General features: G+C 44.1%; 1 pseudogene; it reads left to right on the top strand.

Annotated features, from left to right (window-relative positions):
* Window positions 1-2770: 2770 nt before the first annotated feature.
* On the top strand, window positions 2771-6472 carry LOC118880022 (annotated as a pseudogene).
* Window positions 6473-11937: the final 5465 nt, after the last annotated feature.

The following is an 11937-nucleotide window of genomic DNA, read 5'->3' as shown; positions in this document are numbered from 1 at the left end:
CAAGTTCACAAGGAAGGTTCAACATTCACAAATCCATCAGCGTGATACACCACATTAACAAAAACCACATGATCATCTCAACGGATGCAGAAAAAGCATTTGACAAACATCAGCATCCATTCATAATAAAAACTCTTGCCAAACTGAGAATTTCTTTTAATGTAATGAAGGGAATGGAAAGATAACTGGAAAGCAAATGGACAATGTGTTTCTTTTTTAAAGGGAACTTTACTTTTATTTATTTATTTACTTATTATTTTTGGCTGCGTTGGGTCTTTGTTGCTGTGCACAGGCTTTCTCTAGTTGTGGTGAGCAGGGGCTGCTCTTTGTTGTAGTGCGCGGGCTTCTCATAGCGGTAGCTTCTCTTGTTGAAGAGTGCGGGCTCTAGGCGCACAGGCTTCAGTAGTTGTGGCGCATGGGCTCAGTAGTTGTGGCGCATGGGCTCAGTAGATGTGGCACGAGGGCTCCGTAGTTGTGGCTCGCGGGCTGTAGAGCGCAGACTCAGTAGCTGTGGTGCATGGGCTTAGTTGCTCTGCGGCATGTGGGATCTTCCCGGACCAGGGCTCGAATCCATGTCCCCTGCATTGGCAGACAGATTCTTAACTACTGCGCCACCAGGGAAGCCCAACGTGGTTCTTTTTTAAGCCTTGGGCTGTGACAGCAGCTGAAACCCTCTCCCTTCCACCAGTGGTGTGAGCCCCATTCTAAGGAGCATAGCACTTGGGTTCCCTTACTTTCTGGGGAAAAAAAGTGATGGAACCGAGGTCCTCTCTCACCTAAGGATGGATATTCCGACAAAAGGCCAATGTGGCGATTTCAAGTGTTCAAGAAGGATTTTCGACCATCACATAACACCACCATAAACCATTATTTCTGAAAAAACAGAAATTACCAAGGCCTTTTCAAAGCCGTAAAGTCTTGCCTTTGAATAATGTAAGGGTATGAAGGTCACATTTGATGCTACCCGAAGTTTCTTTCTGACATTTAATTTTCCCATAAACTTTGTCCTAAAATGAGAACTCTTGATCAAATATGGAACCCGATGTCTGGGAGCTGCAAAGGCTTATAAGACATTGTCAAGGGCCCCAGGTGTCTGATGAGGGATGAGGGTATAGTCACATTTGCAACTTTTGTCCTTTTTTTTTCTCTTGAGCAGTTTTTTTTCTTCTTTAATTTTTTTTATTGAAGTATAGTTGATGTATCATATTGTGTAAGTTACAGGTGTACAATATAGTGATTCAAATTTTTTAAAGGTTATACTCCATTTATAGATATTATAAAATATTGGCTACGTTCCCTGTGTTGTACACTACATCCTTATAGCTTGCTTTATACCTCTTGCTCCCCTCCTCCTATCTGGCCCCTCCCCCTTCCCTCTCCCCACTGGTAACCACTAGTTTGTGCTCTATATCTGTGAGTCTGCTTCTCTTTTGTGAGTCTGTTTCTAACTAGCTTGTTGTATTTGCAACTTTTTTCCTTTCATATAGCTGCTCTGACTTGTTTCCTCATACTTCTTGTGAAATGGAAAATTAATACTATTAATCAGACTCTAACCCTTTCTCTTTCATTCCTCAGATTATCTTTTTCCTTTCTTGGACTGCTTTCCCCATGTTTGGAGCCTAGAATAAGCTTGGGAAAATTTAAAAAGTTCAGTTGGACGGCATTTCTAAAAATGAAGCTTTTTAAACTCTTCTTTGATCAAACTACAGCAATTTCCACAACTTCTCCCTCCTATTTAAACCCCAGTTCGAGGTAGGGTTGGGGAATCTCCTCTTGGGAGTGCCCTTTTACGTGTTATGTTGAGATATGATCATAGGATGAGGAATTTAAAGGGGGTAATTTTCAGCTTAAGTAACAAAGCAGAGAGTAACCTTCATTTTAACACAACGTGCTATGAATATGTAATTTTGTAGAGGTAGCCATAACCCACTCAAACATCAAAGATCAACCCATAGACAAACAGACTTGGCTCCACTACTTAAAATCATTAAAATTATCGTTATCATTTCGTTATTCTGCCTTTCAGTTGCTACACTGAATTGTTCCAACGGGATCCCTTTTTCAGTGCGATATTCCTAACTACTTTCCTAAAATTTTACCCCCGCCCGCCAATCACACTCTTTCTTCCTCTTCCCCGCTGTACTATTATCAGCAGCCTCAGAGGTACTGTATATTTCACAAATATGCCTGTTTATTTTCTATCTTCCCCACTGGAATGAGAGTCCCGTGAGAGAGGGGATTTCCATCTGCCTTTTCTTCCTGTTTTATACCCAAGCCCCAGGCAGTCCTCGACACACAGCAGCTGCTCAGTGAAGAGTTATCGTCTCCTTAATTAACGTAGCTCTCAACAGACAATCCTGCAGCACCGAGAGGGGAGGTGGGTTTTGACGGAGCCTTATTCCTCCTAAGAAATCCGTCCTCCCTCCTCGAAAAGGCTCCCTGGCCAACCATTGTACATCCTTTATCACATCCAGCCATCTGCCAAATGACCATTTTATCACCCACTATTCATCATGGTGTCTGCATTTGGAGGCGGCTCGTCTTAAATTTCACCCACATTCCCATCCGCAGCAGGATTTCTCTGCATTAGGTACTCCAAGATCATGGCCAATGCAAATGGTAACTTGTGAAATGTGTGCCTGGAGTGACATTTCTTCAATTTCTGGACAGCCAGTGGGCGATTCGAATATCCTAGAGTAATAAACTGTGTGCCCACTAAAGACTCAAGTGAGGGACCTCCCACAAATATGATGAGAGTGACAGCCCAGCCATGGCTGATACATGTAAGTTGTGCCTGATGCCCAGGTGGGGACTGGGGGCGTCTGTGCACCAATCAGCCAATGCTGTCACAAGCCTGGGTGGCAGGGGGTGGAGGAAAGGGACCCTGACTCCTCTTCCTAATGGGGAATCCCATGGGAACCACCTGGGGCGCCCAGATGTACCTTATCCTGCACGGGAGTTTATCTCACTGCACCTTGGGGTTATCAGTAGCTAGTCTCTCAGACCCTGTCCCCGGAGCTGAATGCAACTTGTCCTGTCTCTCTCTGCATTTCTGCTCCATTTCCAAAGAGTCTCAGTTTCCTCATTTGCAAAATAAGGATAACAGCATCTGTTATTATTAGCATCGCTATTAAATGTCTTAATGCCTCTCACATAGATTAGGGTGTGGCTTAGAGTTAAGTATCTAAGTCTAGGCTGTTATCTTTATGATTTATTTCTAGCTTCCCTCTCTGTTGGCCTTTTCCTTCATCTCCTCTGGTATCTCTCCTTGCCGTGGCTTTGAGGTCTCACGCATCGTCTCGGACCCCACGTCTACCTGATTTTGGACCTCAGCTCCCTACAGCTGACCGATGTGGGGATTCCTAAGGAGAAGAAATCTGCTCATCCACTCTTACATCCCAGCTGAAACTGAAATGGGATTCATCTTAGTAATCAGCCATGTATGTTTTAGAGAAAATGTAGGCATGGCAGTTGTAACACCATTTATTTACAGTCATCCAGACTTTTTAAAAAAGTTAATTAATTAATTTTTGGCTGCATTGGGTCTTTGTTGCTGCACGCGGGCTTTCTCTAGTTGCGGTGAGCGGGGCCACTCTTCGTTGGAGTGCGCGGGCTTCTCTTTGTGGTGGCTTCTCTTGTTGTGGAGCACGGGCTCTAGGCACGCAGGCTTCAGTAATTGCGGCACTCGGGCTCAGTAGTTGTGGTTCATGGGCTTAGCTGCTCCGCGGCATGTGGGATCTTCCTGGACTAGGGCTTGAACCCATGTCCCCTGCATTGGCAGGTGGATTCTTAACCACTGCACCACCAGGGAAGTCCCCAGCCATCCAGACTTTTAACCACCAGGAAGATCAGATAGAGAGGTTGGTTTTGCGCGTCCACTGGGAGGTCAGTCCTGGTCCAGGAGACTGGGCGTAGAGCTGGTCTTGACACACCACAGCGCCCTGTGACGCCTGCATTAGCAGCCTGATTCCCCGCCGTGGAGCCCTGGGTGGTGGCCTGACTGCCCACTAGAGTTCCAGCTCATGGAAGGCAGTGATGCTCTCCTTGGCACAGGGATGGTGAAGACCGTAGCCCTGCAAATATCTGTTAAATGAGTGAGGGAATCAGTGACTGAAATCCGCTTCTCCGAAAAAGACTCATCAAGTAAGCAAGCCCTGCTAAGGAGTGGAAGTAGACCCTTTACAGAGATATTTTGTAGCTGCTGTGGAGGTGTGCCACCTGGATCTCCACGGGGTGCCACTTCGCTGCAAGTGGTCCCCTTAGTGGACAGGCTCCACCTGTTGCTTTCTGGATCTGCCTTGGTTTCCCCTTTTCCCAGTCAGCCAGCCAATTACTGAGCAAATCACAGCAGGGATGCAGGGTCTGGTTACTTCTGTCCAGTTCAGGACTCCTCCAGTGGGGAAACTCTGCCTCTGGACCTCCCCACTGTGTTGGCTGAAACTTTATCAGATCCATTTCCCAAGTCCTCTCTGCTCAATTCTGCTTCCTCTTTAATCTTCCATGTGGGCATTGCCTCCCAAACTGTGTGTGCTCCTAATTCTCCCAGCATCTGCTTCCCAGAGACTAAAACTAACAAAATGGTGTTTCCCGTGGATACATCGGAGATTCCAAACTATTCAGGAAGTTTTGAAAAATTGAAATATTTGACAACACATAAAAATTGAAGACAAGAAGCCGCAGCCTCCTGGCAGCCCTCGGTGTGCTTGGCTCTGCACTCTGGCCACGTGCCCACCGCTGCCTGCAGCCCCCAAAGTGTAGCCAGTGTCCTGCTAGCTCTGGGAACTGCATTAAAATAAGACAGGAAGCATGTGGGAGTTTTGCTTAATTTCTGCCCTTGGCAATAAGGAAAATTTACAAGAAGATAGTAACCGCGAAGTCCAACCTGTCTGATGATACCAAATTCACTATTCTTGACTTCAAAGTGGGGGCCTTGGATTCCTGTGTTGGCCTCTCTGATGAGCTGGGGAAACTCAGTACCTTTGCTGAAAGCCTCATAAAGAGAATGGCCCAGAGACTTCCCTGGCAGTTCAGTGGTTAAGACTCCATGCTTCCACTGCAGGGCGCACGGATTCAATGCCTGGTCGGGGAGCTAAGATCCCACATGCCATGCACAGCGCAACCAGAAGATTAAAAAATAAATAAATTGTTTTTAAAAAGAGGACTTCCCTGGTGGCGCAGTGGTTAAGAATCCGCCTGCCAATGCAGAGGACACGGGTTCGAGCCCTGCTCTGGGAAGATCCCACATGCTGTGGAGCAACTAAGCCCGTGCGCCACAACTACTGAGCCTGTGCTCTAGAGCCCGCGTGCCACGACTACTGAGCCTGCGCGCCTAGAGCCCGTGCTCCGCAACAAGAGAAGCCACCGCAATGAGAAGCCTGCGCACCGCAAAGAAGAGTAGCTCCCGCTCGCCACAACTAGAGAAAGCCCGTGCGCAGCAATGAAGACCCAATGCAGCCAAATAAATAAATAAATTTATTTATTTATTTTAAAAAAATGATAATGACCCAGAGTATGGTAGGAGTTAGGGATGTTGCAAAAGGGAAGGTACAGGAGACCTTTCCCACCTTCGGAGTTGACCCAACATCCTTTGTGCTCACTTTGAATTGGACAAGCCAAGTATCCTGCAAGACAGCCGCTGGGGAGCGGGGAGCATGATGGGCACAGAAACAGAGCAGCCAGCATGGATCGAGAGTGACCTGGCATCCGCAGGTGCTGCCTACAGCTCTCTGAGGACGCACCTGGAGAGCCTGGATTAGAAGTCCACGTCTTCACTTGGGTACTGATCAGTACTGCGAGCAAAGAAGACTTTGTGTTGGATTCTGAATATCTCATCGTGCTTCTGGCCCCTGTTCCCAAACCAAGTGACACACGATGGCAAAAAGCCCACGAGTCCCTCTTGGATATGATGGTCCCTCCATCAACCAAATTGATGGTCCAGGATGAGGACTGCCTCTACACGGTGACCCTGTTGTGAAAAGTGATTGATGATTCCAAAACCAAAGTCAAGGAAGACAACTTGTCTGTGAATTTTCCTATGATGAAAAAGACATTAAGAAAGAAAGGGAAGAGGTGACCAGACTGCTGTGTGATAAGAAGCAGCAGTATCAAACTTTCTGTGTTGCCCTTAAAAAAAAGGATCATGCACCTTCCAGGGCCACAGATGGAAGGTCCCCAACTGCACAGACTCCAGATCAACTTCTGGGAAGCTTTGACTGCCTGGAGGCACATAAAAACCTTGAGAGTGTCTGTGGGTCCGTGCCCAGGTATGGACAGCCGGTGATATTTCAGGCAGTCCTTCTACAGCCTCGTAGAAGGCATCCACCAAACTTTGAAGGTTCCGAACTCCGTCTTCCGTCATGTGGATGATGCAGCAGCAGCAAGTATATTGGATGCATCTATAGAGGACCCTGAATTGTGACTCAAACACCAAGCCTACTTTCCTTGTGTCTTTTTTTTTTTTTTGCTGCATTAGGTCTTTTTTGTTGCGCGCAGGTTTTCTCCAGTTGCGGCGAGTGGGAGCTACTGTTTGTTGCGGCGCACGGACTTCTCATTGTGGTGGCTCCTCTTGCTGCAGAGCACGGGCTCTATGCATGCAGGCTTCAGTAGTTGTGGCATGCGGGCTCAGTAGTTGTGGCACACGGGAGTCAGTAGTTGTGGCACATGGGCTTAGTTGCTTCGCAGCATGTGGGATCTTCCCGGACCAGGGCTCGAACCCATGTCCCCTACATTGGCAGGCGGATTCTTAACCACTGCGCCACCAGGGAAGTCACTTTGCTTGTGTCTTAGTTTTTCATTGACCTTGGTCTTCTTGACTAGGAAGGTCAGCTGGCACCACTAAGCTCTCATATCCATGCAGACGACTACAGGTTCTTCTGTCCCTGGTCGAGAAAATACTTTAATATCCTACAGAATTTAGATGTTCAAAGAAATTGTTCACAAAAGTCAGTTACAGTTGTGGTTCTTTTTTAAAGTTATAATAAAGAAATGCTCTCAGCCCTCTGGGGGAAACATAATTGGAAGACCACATCATGTCAAAATACACATTTCCCCATTTTCTTTTGTAAAGACAGAAGCTGTCATTCCAAATTCCCTGAGCACAGTGACCTCCACATATGGTGGAGGACACAGGTCAGGTCAAGGTCAATGCTATGACTTGCCTTCGAACTCTAAATGAATCAATGAAGTCTCCTTTAGGGAAATCATTTTATTTAAATAAAATGTTGGGTGGTCATATGATCCCAGAACAACTTAAAAATGGCAGCCATCTCTTTTCCCAAAGTCTGGCCTAACTGATGTGGCCTTTGTCTCATCTCTACATAGTTCCTTGCAAAATTTGATAATTTGACTGAAACTTTTATTTCATCATATTTATTGATGAGCATGAAAGAAGAAAATTTAAGTTGGGTAAGATTGAAAGCCCTTTTTGGCTAATGAGAGACATTTGTTTATTTTCTTTCCCTCTTTGTTTCTTCCTTCCTTCCTTTCTTTCTTCTTTCTTTCTCTCTTTCTCTCTTTCTTTCTTTCTCCCTCCCTCTTTCCTTCCTTCTTTCTTCCTTTCTTTCTCTTTTTCTTTCTTTCTCTCTTTTTCTCTCTTTTTTTCTTCCTCTCTTTCTTTTTTTGTAAATGTTCATTTGCTTAATAGGCTCTTTTTTTTTTAATGTCAAGCAAGGGTGCCATAACTTTAAGACATTTATCAGAGTCATGGACATTTTTTGGTCATTAAAAATACATTTAGTAAAGCTGCCGCTGTTTACCAGGAGGAACAAGATTGTGGGAGAGAGGAACATGTTTAGGAGAAAAAGGATGAAATTAAGGGCTTAGAAACCTGTGTCTCTGTGAGAAGCAGAATGATTTCCCCTAAAGATGGTCCAGTCCTAATCCTCGGAACCTGTGAACATGCTACCTTATGTGGGAAATGGGACTTGGCAAGTTGATTAAACTAAGAATCATGATATACAGTTATCTTGGGATAATTCATGGTTTATCCAGGTAGAACCAATAGAATCACAAAGGTCCTTATAAGAGGGAGGTGGGAGGTCAGAATCAAAGATGTGACAATGGAAGCAGAGGTCATGATGATGATAGAACAAAAGCCAAGGGATGCTGGTCCCTAGAAGCTGGAAAAGGCAGGGAAAGGGGTCCTCCCCTAGAGCGTCCACAAGGAACACAGCCCTGCCGGCACCATGATTTTACGGCTACAGATCTCTAGAACGATAAGATAATAAATGTGTGGGTTTTCTTAAGCTGCTGAGTTTATGGGGGCTGGTTACAGAAGCAAGAGGAAACGAACACAGAGCCTAAGCACCTTGCCCCCTGAACGCTAGAGAGCAGAATTCAGTGTTAACGCATTGCACTGGCAGAAGGACCAGAAGTACAGCCACGAACAGCATTTTTATGTAACAAGGTAATAAATAACAATAAAGCTCGTCTTCACGCGGTGCTTCCCAGGAAGCAAGGCACCATCACTGTGCTTTGTTTATAGTGGCTCATAGAGTCCCAACAATAGATGTGAAATAGGCATTACCATCACCCCCACTTGACAGATAAACAAAGTGAAGCCCAGAGACTCCAAGCACGTGGCTTCAGGTCACACAGCAGCAAAAAAGAAAGGCCCACCTCACTCAGTTTGTGTGGGTCCAGATCCCATGATCTTTGCCACTGCCCTGAGCTGCCTCTTCTAGGAGACTGGGTTTTGAATATAAAATTCAGACTCTTAGAATCAAAAGGCCTGTTCGAATGAATTAAAAGAGGTATAGGGACTGGTGCGTTTTAGATGTCTGCTCTGAACTTGCGTGACGATTTAACGATGATGTCCAAGGTGAAGACTTTATGATGCTTTTCGGGAGACAGATGAGCAGAACCACTTGCTTTTGTAGTTATTATTATTGTTACTATCATTTATATGCAGATATGATGCCATTTAAAACAGTGCTTCCATCTTAATTTAAATAGCCACAATCCTCTTTATTTCCTGGCTCACCAAACCTTTCCATCTTAGACAAGACAAAGGTTTTGTTGATCCCCAATTAAATTAATTGTTCCCAGTTTCTGCATCAATAATGGAATCCTAATTAATGGAGCTTTATGGACTTTGAAAAATAACAAATGATGATTGTTGGCTTGAAGTGTGGCTTGTAGACATATGGATGATTTGGAACACTTGCAAAGGACTTTGTAAATATTTTTAAAATATTTTACTGCTCCTGGCTATAAAGAGCCCTTTTGCTATTACGTTAAAATCTATTTAAATTAATGCTTAATTACGCTGGAACTGCTTGCATGATTTAATGTAAAGTTAAACTTTGACTATGTGACTAAATCTCTTTAAGAGTCTAGCCTTAATCTTATCTCTTCTCCCCTCAACAATTTCAGCACCTAACTCAGAGGTAACCTGACCTTGGTTCGGGGTGAATCATTCCTTACTTTTATGGGGCATTTTCATTCATATAGATGTCACTGTGTGTGCTATTTGTGGCTGGTTTTTGTTTTTGTTTTTGTTTTTGGCGGCACTGCACGGCTTGTGGGATCTTAGTTCCCTGACCAGGGATCAAACCCGGGCCCTCAGCAGTAGAGCTCTGAGCCCTAACCACTGGACTGCCAGGGAATTCCCTGTTGCTAGTTTTTTTTTGTTTTTTTGTTTTAACTTTTTATTTTATAGTGGAGTATAGTTGATGAACAATGTCGTGTTAGTTTCAGGTTTACAGCAAAGTGATTCAGTTATACATATACACATATCTATTCTTTTTCAGATTCTTTTTCCATTTAGATTGTTACATAATATTGAGCAGAGTTTCCTGGCTAGTTCTGATAGAGTACAAGAATGCCTTTGTTTGCACTGCTTTCTACCAGGCTAAGAGATTTCGTCAAGAACTAAATCAACATTCTCATCAAACGCTTATTATCCTCCTTAATCGTTTACCTTTCCCAGCTCTGCCTTATTTTTTTTTTTCTTTGAGAACCTGAACACAGCCCCTGACTTCCTTCCCCACTCCCCTCTTTATCCCAGGAGAAGGAGAAGGGGGTCTCTGGAGCGTAAGGGAGGATGTAGCGTCTGCAGATCCCCTCCCAGCCGCTCAGCTTCTGCCTGGAGACCTTCCCCACTTAATCACTTATTCATCATCTTCCGACGGGGCTGGAGTTATGCTAAGTCTGAGTGATGTCCTGGACGAAATATCCAAAGTTTCAGTTCAGTTTCTCCTCCCATCGCCAAGAAGTTTGCCCTTTGGCTCATACAGTTGAAATTGACCTTTCCTAGCATTTCACCAGCAAATTCCTATGATGCCAAGATGTCATCCCTGAATTTATCTTCAGTAAAAGCTTGCTTGGATTCAAGGAACAGAGGGAACTTTGGCTTTCAGGTGGCTTGAGGAGGGAGGGCAAAGGCCACCTTCCCTATTTGCCACTCTGTATATCTAACAAATAACTAAGCAAATTTGCTGGAAACCATTCTTTGAGTTTTAAAAGGAAAGTAACATCTTGTCACCCAGATCTTTGTTCTGTGCTTGAAAAACCAATGAAGAATAATCCTTTCCCACTCATGTTGCCCCGTTTCTGGACAAGCATGAACTCCGGGAAATTCACTTTTTCAGGCCACTTGTGCTGTGGGTACCACACACCTGGCTGGTTCGCCACTGTCATCAAAGCATCTGGGCTAAATAAGTGTGCACCAAGCCAATGAGAATTTGGGGCGGTTTCTTTCCACGCAAGATTTAGGGACATCAGCTTCTTGTTATTTTTTCCCACAGTTTGATTATATTCTACTGTTCTCAGTTGAATTCAAATAATTCCTTTAAAATGATTAACTAGCAGCAGCCCCATGCCTGGCTGGAGCCCCACGGTGCAGGCGAAGAGACGGCCATGTCGAGAGGGAAGTCCCTCAAACTTGCAAAATCCACTCTGTTTGCAATTGTCACTGGGATGAATTTCCCTGAAGTTTTCCCATATTTCTAGTAATTTCTCTTTGGAGGCTCCATCAGTGAAGACTAAAGTTCTAATGAATTAGCCAGCCTTGATGTGACAAGATGTCCTCAAACCACAGTAGACTGTCAACCAACAGAACCGTTGTCATTGGCTTTTCTTGACCGTTTGTCATTGTCTGTAATTAATTACAGCTCTTTAAGCCCAGGCATCCATTATAGAGATAATGCATAATAGAAGCCTTTTATGTTGGATTCTCTATTTACTTTATTGTGAATTTCCTTCCCTTCTCTTCCACCAGAGAGTTCCTGAAAATGGTCTTTGTGTGCAAATTCTAATTATCCTTCTTAGGTCTTGCAAGCCACTTTTCCCTCCTGCGTGGGGACATTTTTTCTATTTCTTGATTATTGTCTATTATTCCAACACAAAAGGAGACAGTTAGGTGAACACTGACCTTGGCATGGACAGAACATTAATTATCATTGGGATAAATGCCAGAGTGCCTACAGTTGCCATCAAAGAAACAGATGTTTTATTTTCAAGTGCAAAGTTGGGTATAAAAAATGCGAGGAAGAAAGAAGAAGGTCCTTACTGTTCAATCATTTAGCTGGAACAGGGCCCGTTCTGGGTAATGGCTTTCTTAACAGGGGGTTCTCCTAATGACTAAGAGCCTGATTCTTTCTCTTTTTATTGAAGTATAGTTGATTTAAAATGTTGTGCTAATTTCTGCTGTACAGCAAAGTGATTCAGTTATACATATATATATATATATATTCTTTTTAATATTCTTTTCCATTATGGTTTATCACAGGATATTGAATATAGTTCCCTGTGCTATATAGTAGGACCTTGTTTATCCATTCATCTGCTAATCCCAAACTCCTAATCCATCCCTCCCCCTTGGCAACCATAAGTCTGTTCTCTATGTCTGTGAGTCTGTTTCTCTTTTGTAGATAAGTTCATTTGTGTCATATTTTAGATTCCACCTATAAGTGATATCATATGGTATTTGTCTTTCTC

Source organism: Balaenoptera musculus, chromosome 14, assembly GCF_009873245.2.
Source record: "Balaenoptera musculus isolate JJ_BM4_2016_0621 chromosome 14, mBalMus1.pri.v3, whole genome shotgun sequence".
In the NCBI taxonomy this organism is placed as follows: Eukaryota; Metazoa; Chordata; class Mammalia; order Artiodactyla; family Balaenopteridae; genus Balaenoptera; species Balaenoptera musculus.
The sequence above is the reverse complement of the archived record's forward strand: the minus strand, read 5'-3'. Positions and strand labels throughout refer to the sequence as shown.